Here is an 8866-nt window from a genome sequence, read left to right on the forward strand (position 1 = left end):
GTATAAAGTTTAAAAAAGCCGTTAAATAGTAACACAAAATGATAGGAACAAAGTGTAATTGTAAAGAAAAGAAGCATTTTAGTGTAAATAATGTGTAACATATTATCACTTTTAATTAGTTAGTTTTAGTTAAGTGCGATTATATTAAAACTCAAAGTGGTTTACAAATTTACAATAAGTACCGTATAATCCCGGTTACAAGTACCTATTTTTTGGTAATGTTGTAGCCAGAGGGGGAGATTAAAGGGGGGTTCAAAAATCTCTCCATCGACTAAGAAAGTTTTTTTTTATGTTGCTTGCTGAGAAACTATTACTGTTTAGCACAGACAGCGCAGTAGAAATAGCAATCTGCTGCAAAAATGTTTGCACCACATTCACTTATTTTTTTGTAATAATTAACAAACTACATCATAAAATCATGTGGTAGATAAAAATAACCCTGCCGCACTTATTTATTTTTTAATGTAAATAAAAAAACTTGACAATCTCCTATTGCAATTTGTAAAATCTCATCGAAATCGGAGTCCAAGATAAGGGCATATATGTAGATAGACTACATCAACCTTAAAAAAGGCAGATTTTCTATATTACAGACACGCTTTAATTTTATTCATATGTATTTATATTTACATACTTATATAGACAAATACAAAACCATTTTTTTGATGAACATCTTGTACCTATGTCTAAAAGAATGAGTGGATATAAACAGGAGCGAATCGTGAATTTGTAGGGGCCTGGGCCAATACTATTTATATAGGGACCTACCTAAATCACTTAACCAACTGTCATTCTATCAAAAAACTATTGATGTAGGAGTACTTACGGTATAGAAAAAAATAGGGCAATAAAATATTTTAACACAGTTGTAACAATAACAAAGTCAATCTATCACTTTGACGATTAGAATAGAAATCCGAAAATAAAAACAAAATTACTTTGGAAGTGAGAACTTCCCGTAATAGACGCACACGTGAGAAAATATACCGACCAAAAACAAGCGAAGGGGAATTCCCCGTTCCATTCAATCCATTCAATAGACGGGCTGATTTGATAGTAAGATTGCCAACTTTATGATCGGATTTTTTTAATTTTAATTATTTTTTTTTTACAATATCGTCTATTGTTTTCAATCGAGGGGGACTTTTCGTATCCACTGGGCTCTGGGCAGCCCAAAAAATACTTAAGTAGATCCACACCTGGATATAGACTTAAAATTGAGAGCGTACAAAATTACGTACTCTTTAGCTTTAGCTTTTGAAGACGACAAAATTTATTCACGTGGCAACTAGCTATTGGAAAATAATGAAGATTCAACCATGCGAAAAGGTTTAATGTTTTACAGAAGTCAGAGAAGCGTGACAGAAGAAAGTTGACAAGATTAGTGATCGAATAATAATGTTACTCCTGCAAATTACAAGATAATATCGGAATATTATACAAAGTTTCAATAATAAAAATTGTTCTGTATATTGTTAAGTACCTACTGTTTATTAAAAGCGTTTAATTGAAAACAATACTTCTTTTTCAAATAAATTAATTCGATACAGATAAAGGTGTTTTTAACCACATGCCCACAGTTATATTATATTAAAATAATTTTGGGTTGTTAAAGAATCTTTAAACCATTTCAGTTTTTTTTGTGAAAAAGTATTGTACGTGTATTTTGGCCTTCTTGATTCATTTAAAATTACACCAATTTTTAGTTTGACACCATAAGTCCAGAAAAAATTAACCATTACAAGGAACAAGTTTATATTAACATTACCTATAAATTATAGGTAATGTTAATGTAAACTAAATTATATTTATTATAGGCTATAATAAATATAATGGTTCAACTTCTGTAATTAATGATATCGTAGACAGAAAAGGTTAAATTGAGAAGGTATTAGAAAGAGCACGAGAATAGACGACGCTGTGGAAATAAATAATAAACGGGCGATATAGATTGGTGGGACACCTCAGTCACCAAGGGCCAGTTAAAGACATATTAGATGAAAATACAGTAGTTGAAGGGAGCAGAATTAGGTCCAGATTAGATTACTGTTCTTAAAAAGAGATGCATCTAGGTTGCTTTTTTCGATAAATGTAAAAATTGGCTCAAGATTGGAAATAGTGGAGGTACGTGTCCAACAGTTTTCGAGGTAAAAACCCTGTAATGATGATGAATTGCTTAATTTTAAATTAATTAAATAATGAGAGAATACAGCAAGCAATTAACGAGAAATAGTTGAAAAGTGATATTAAAAGGAATACATTATTCGAAATAGTCTTCAGTCGCCGCGTGTTCAGATCAAATGCCACCCCATTAAATTTTTATCAGGGTTATTATAGAAGAATAGTAATAAGGGGATGTTACCCCGATGCGGGACACGCGACTAACGTTTACTTTAGCGTCATGTAAAAGATTAGTCAATTAAAATCACTTCGTTAAAAATATACTCATTAGTTAGTACCCCCATGATTCTCCTAAATACGGGATGGATCAATAATAACAAAAATAATAATTCTTAAAAATAAATTAAAGTAACAGGGGAGCTTTCTAAGCACTTTCACAATTTTTTTCGTCATGTACTGTACAGTATTTGTATATTACATACCACAATTATACTACAAAAAACACCTGTGAGACGTTGCGCTTTGGACCTTTTTTATAGGTACCTATTATCTTCAAAAATTGGAGAAGACAATCGAAGTTTCGTTGAACGTTTCGCCACAATATTGTAACATCCTCAGTAACTAATATATGTATATTTACGACTTTTTAGAGCGAGTTTTTGGTACATCATTTAATTAGAAAAGGAAAACTAATCATAAAATCTCGAAACGGATTGTTCTGATACTAGGTACTCGAACTGAGTGTAATAAAACTGAATTATTTACTTAAACATTATTATATACTCATTATTACAGTACATAAACGCCAGAAAATAAAACTACTTATCAACATTAGCCACAAAAAAAACGACTCCTACTAACATTGCCCTTATTATAATTTCCAGTCCTACAGGAAAGAAATATACCGGATTAATTTTGTTAATTTTGAAAGAGACATTTGTTAACGTAGATGGTAAACTAAACAATAGTTGCAAAATTTTTAGGAGAAAGCTTTCTTCTGGAAAATGGAAAGTAAAATATACAAACAAAAACTACTTTTTTCTAGATAGTTGGTTGCGTCGTTACATAAGTACATAAGTAGGCATCGACAAAAAGTTTTTTGTACGTGTTGCGAAAAGTTATTGGTAACATGCGAATAGACAGTAAAGATACTGTAAAAATTATTAGCAATAAAAATTTTGCTACAATTTTTAAGTTACCAGACTTACTATTGAACATTTATAATTTCTTTACAGGCAGTCAGTAAACGATCAAACAGGTAAACCCAAGCAGTGTAAAAATAATTTCCGCCTTACGCATACTATGAGCATTAGTATCTGGTACTTTTATTACTTTGTTTGGTGCCTCCCCCCGTTTCGGTACCATGATTTTCCCACGTGTTTCAACTGGCAAGTCAAAATCACCGAGCGTATTAAAAAGTATTTTAAATTCTGCTGTAAACCTCTTTGCTTTTTTTAGTCATTCAGTAGTAACAACATTTATAGATTGCAATTTGCCCACATACAATATAAGTACTTTATAATTAAACAAAATTTGAGTTAATTTTACCAGTGTGCATGGTAATATCGTATTTCAAAATGATGTCAAAAAAGGTATAGATTATGTATATAAATTACATAACGCGAATTATGGGTAGAAAATGTCCAACCGGGCGTTATGGTCCTGTTACGTTGAGGAAGGGAGAGGAGTCAAGGTTTCGATTTTAGAACAAAAAAATTGCGGCTATTTCCACAGCAAATTTTGATAATAATTGAAAATTGTAATTGTTTATTTAAAAGTGATTATTGAATATTAAAAAATTAATCTTATCTATAATAAATTAAAGCTTAAAACTTCTACACACGAGTGTTACTTGATGGAATTCCGAGTGGGGGGATCAAGTCAAGCGTTACGGTATTGCTACGAGGGGAAGGGGGTCAAAAATCCTAACAGGTCTATGATAAGGATTTTTTCTGGAAACTACAATAACATAAGCAATTCCATCTAAGCTGTTCAAAAAATATATTAGTGTACTAACTAACTATCCAGCTAAAGGATATGCGTTTCTCTAATAAGAGTTCAATATTCTCCCCTAATAATTAAATATTCCTGTTCAAAATTAATGATTGATGTACATTAAAACAATAACAACCAGTACAAGTACTGGAAATATGTCCACACAACAATAAGCGTATAAAAGTGTATACGTGTATAAATTGCTTTACAGGATCCTGTTATTATTATTTTCTAGCTTCAGCTTGGGATTTGCGTGTTCAGCATGATCGACAAAAAAGCAGGTGGTACGGTCAACCTTTATCGCCCTAATACATGGCAACACAGCAACTTCTTTGTCGTGAGATCTGCTGCTCTTTTTTCATTTTTATCTGCTGTTCGTTAACTTCCACATGATACCTACTTTTCTGATGATATACAGTGTGTATAGTCAGTAAATTACAAAAAACTTTTTGTCATTCGCTCCAGCTTTTAGCGAGAGTCGTTCAGTTTGAACTTTTACAATCTTCAATATTTAAGAACAATAAAGGTCGATTCCCACTATACATTCCGTTTCCATTCTGTATCCCTACCGTAAACGTTTCGTATGACGGAAAGCCAGGGTTAATATGAATAGAAAAACGTTCCATGTCAGTTCATTTTTATCACTGAATCTATAAAATACAGTCTAGAAATTGTTACAATTTTTTGAGCAGGACTAAATTACTGATTTGGGACATTCGTTCATAAACATCTTTCCTGTAATACTGTAAATCCAAAAAAGTCTTCTCCGTTTTTTAGCTAACACTTTTCCAAAATGATAACGGCAATCAATAAATTTTCTTCAAACCACATTTGCACTTGCAATAAACGGAAAGGTACCGTTCACGTGTGAACACAACCGAATTATACGGAACGCTTACAGAATGAATACGGAACAGAAACGGAATGTATAGTGAAAATCGATCTCAAAAAGACCAAGAGCATGTCGGATATGTACACGATTGAGTTATGTAATAACTGTTTACCTATTTTAAACGAATCACTCTAAAACCGATGCAATGAATTTAGTCGAAATACTTTTAGGATATTTAGCAAAACCTACCTACATTTTTTCCAAATTAATAGATAATCTTTTTGATATTAGTTGCAGAGACGACATAAATAACTTATACCTATTTTATAGCATGTCAATCGACACTGCCTGACAGAAAACGGATTGAAGACATGATTAATGCCGTGGGACTACCTACAAGCCGGAGCCTCATAAAAATTGAAATAATACCTGGGAAATTGAAAGTTAAGTAGTATAATTAAATTAATATTAAAAATGAAACGCTGTATCTGTATCTATGATTGTAGGACATGTCGAAATATTATAGATTCAATTTTTGCAATTTTCTAGAAAATAAAATAAGTAACTCAAACGACTTTAATACTTTTTAGAATTCAAACAAAATCATAAAAATTTTGTACTATTTAATTTAACTATAGATACATATAAATAACGCTGTATAAATTAATGTTGTTCGATGGTGATAACTGATAAATAAGCCAAGCACACTAGCTACCACTGTTTAAGCAGTGCCTTTCCTGATAATATTTTTAATTATTCATCATTCCTTGTGTATTGAATTTCGTTCCTGTTGCAAAAATGAAAATAAGTCACGAACAAACATTCGATTTTGTTTATATTTAGTTATGATCAAGGACATACATCTAATAGAATGATTTTATTTGTCGCAGAATATATTCATTAAAAAAAAATTTTAAAGTTCCTTCAACAAGAGCAGACTTCTGATAACTGAATTAAGAATTTTTATTNTATATTTATTATAGGCTATAATAAATATAATGGTTCAACTTCTGTAATTAATGATATCGTAGACAGAAAAGGTTAAATTGAGAAGGTATTAGAAAGAGCACGAGAATAGACGACGCTGTGGAAATAAATAATAAACGGGCGATATAGATTGGTGGGACACCTCAGTCACCAAGGGCCAGTTAAAGACATATTAGATGAAAATACAGTAGTTGAAGGGAGCAGAATTAGGTCCAGATTAGATTACTGTTCTTAAAAAGAGATGCATCTAGGTTGCTTTTTTCGATAAATGTAAAAATTGGCTCAAGATTGGAAATAGTGGAGGTACGTGTCCAACAGTTTTCGAGGTAAAAACCCTGTAATGATGATGAATTGCTTAATTTTAAATTAATTAAATAATGAGAGAATACAGCAAGCAATTAACGAGAAATAGTTGAAAAGTGATATTAAAAGGAATACATTATTCGAAATAGTCTTCAGTCGCCGCGTGTTCAGATCAAATGCCACCCCATTAAATTTTTATCAGGGTTATTATAGAAGAATAGTAATAAGGGGATGTTACCCCGATGCGGGACACGCGACTAACGTTTACTTTAGCGTCATGTAAAAGATTAGTCAATTAAAATCACTTCGTTAAAAATATACTCATTAGTTAGTACCCCCATGATTCTCCTAAATACGGGATGGATCAATAATAACAAAAATAATAATTCTTAAAAATAAATTAAAGTAACAGGGGAGCTTTCTAAGCACTTTCACAATTTTTTTCGTCATGTACTGTACAGTATTTGTATATTACATACCACAATTATACTACAAAAAACACCTGTGAGACGTTGCGCTTTGGACCTTTTTTATAGGTACCTATTATCTTCAAAAATTGGAGAAGACAATCGAAGTTTCGTTGAACGTTTCGCCACAATATTGTAACATCCTCAGTAACTAATATATGTATATTTACGACTTTTTAGAGCGAGTTTTTGGTACATCATTTAATTAGAAAAGGAAAACTAATCATAAAATCTCGAAACGGATTGTTCTGATACTAGGTACTCGAACTGAGTGTAATAAAACTGAATTATTTACTTAAACATTATTATATACTCATTATTACAGTACATAAACGCCAGAAAATAAAACTACTTATCAACATTAGCCACAAAAAAAACGACTCCTACTAACATTGCCCTTATTATAATTTCCAGTCCTACAGGAAAGAAATATACCGGATTAATTTTGTTAATTTTGAAAGAGACATTTGTTAACGTAGATGGTAAACTAAACAATAGTTGCAAAATTTTTAGGAGAAAGCTTTCTTCTGGAAAATGGAAAGTAAAATATACAAACAAAAACTACTTTTTTCTAGATAGTTGGTTGCGTCGTTACATAAGTACATAAGTAGGCATCGACAAAAAGTTTTTTGTACGTGTTGCGAAAAGTTATTGGTAACATGCGAATAGACAGTAAAGATACTGTAAAAATTATTAGCAATAAAAATTTTGCTACAATTTTTAAGTTACCAGACTTACTATTGAACATTTATAATTTCTTTACAGGCAGTCAGTAAACGATCAAACAGGTAAACCCAAGCAGTGTAAAAATAATTTCCGCCTTACGCATACTATGAGCATTAGTATCTGGTACTTTTATTACTTTGTTTGGTGCCTCCCCCCGTTTCGGTACCATGATTTTCCCACGTGTTTCAACTGGCAAGTCAAAATCACCGAGCGTATTAAAAAGTATTTTAAATTCTGCTGTAAACCTCTTTGCTTTTTTTAGTCATTCAGTAGTAACAACATTTATAGATTGCAATTTGCCCACATACAATATAAGTACTTTATAATTAAACAAAATTTGAGTTAATTTTACCAGTGTGCATGGTAATATCGTATTTCAAAATGATGTCAAAAAAGGTATAGATTATGTATATAAATTACATAACGCGAATTATGGGTAGAAAATGTCCAACCGGGCGTTATGGTCCTGTTACGTTGAGGAAGGGAGAGGAGTCAAGGTTTCGATTTTAGAACAAAAAAATTGCGGCTATTTCCACAGCAAATTTTGATAATAATTGAAAATTGTAATTGTTTATTTAAAAGTGATTTATTATTGAAAACTGAAAATTCAAGTCTAAAAAATTTTTACAATGCACACATTGCCTAACGGAATTGGGAGAGGGACTGGCCGTTATGGTCCTGTTACGTAAAGGGAAGGGGGAGTCAAAAATTGATGAATTTTGCGTTTATGTAATTTATCGATAGTCTCGACCAATCATTTCAAACGTTCTATGCGGCTAAATGTTGAAGCAATGGATTAAAAAAATAACGATTTATCAGCCAGTTTTCGCATGAAATATGTTTAGCAACTCTTAATTTCGAAAGGCAGACTTTCTTATCGTTCAAAAACAAACGCGGCAAGTAATTATTTATTTTCTCCGGACTATTAGCTCTAGGTACAGGGAGCAATGGTAAACCAAAAAGTGTTTCTTCCGCGTTTACAACAAACAACTTTCTAATGTTAGCGACGGTCTGTTTTTGTCATAATAGAAATGACTCGGCAAAAGGAAACGAACTGAAATGATGTTGTTTTTACACGAATTTAACGCGTAATTAGCGGAAATAGTGCATTGATACTGTTATTTTTTGTTTAACTGTAATACTATCGTCGTAGAAGCCAAATAACAGTTTACCTAAAAGTACTACAACACTTCATTATTTATATGAAAAGATGGTTGAAGATATTTGTAAGAATTATATATATTACATGTAGAATATCCCAATGTTATACAGTGTAAACTCTTTATAACGTCACTCGATTTAACGACAAACTCCTTAAAACGTCGAAATTGCTTGACTTTGGTTGGTTTACATTGTTTTCTATACAATATTACACTCTATATAGCGTCACGCTCACTCTATTTAACGACAACAATGCGGCATTATAAATCATTGA

The sequence above is a fragment of the Agrilus planipennis genome, unplaced genomic scaffold (genome assembly GCF_000699045.2).
Source record: "Agrilus planipennis isolate EAB-ADULT unplaced genomic scaffold, Apla_2.0 scaffold39, whole genome shotgun sequence".
In the NCBI taxonomy this organism is placed as follows: Eukaryota; Metazoa; Arthropoda; class Insecta; order Coleoptera; family Buprestidae; genus Agrilus; species Agrilus planipennis.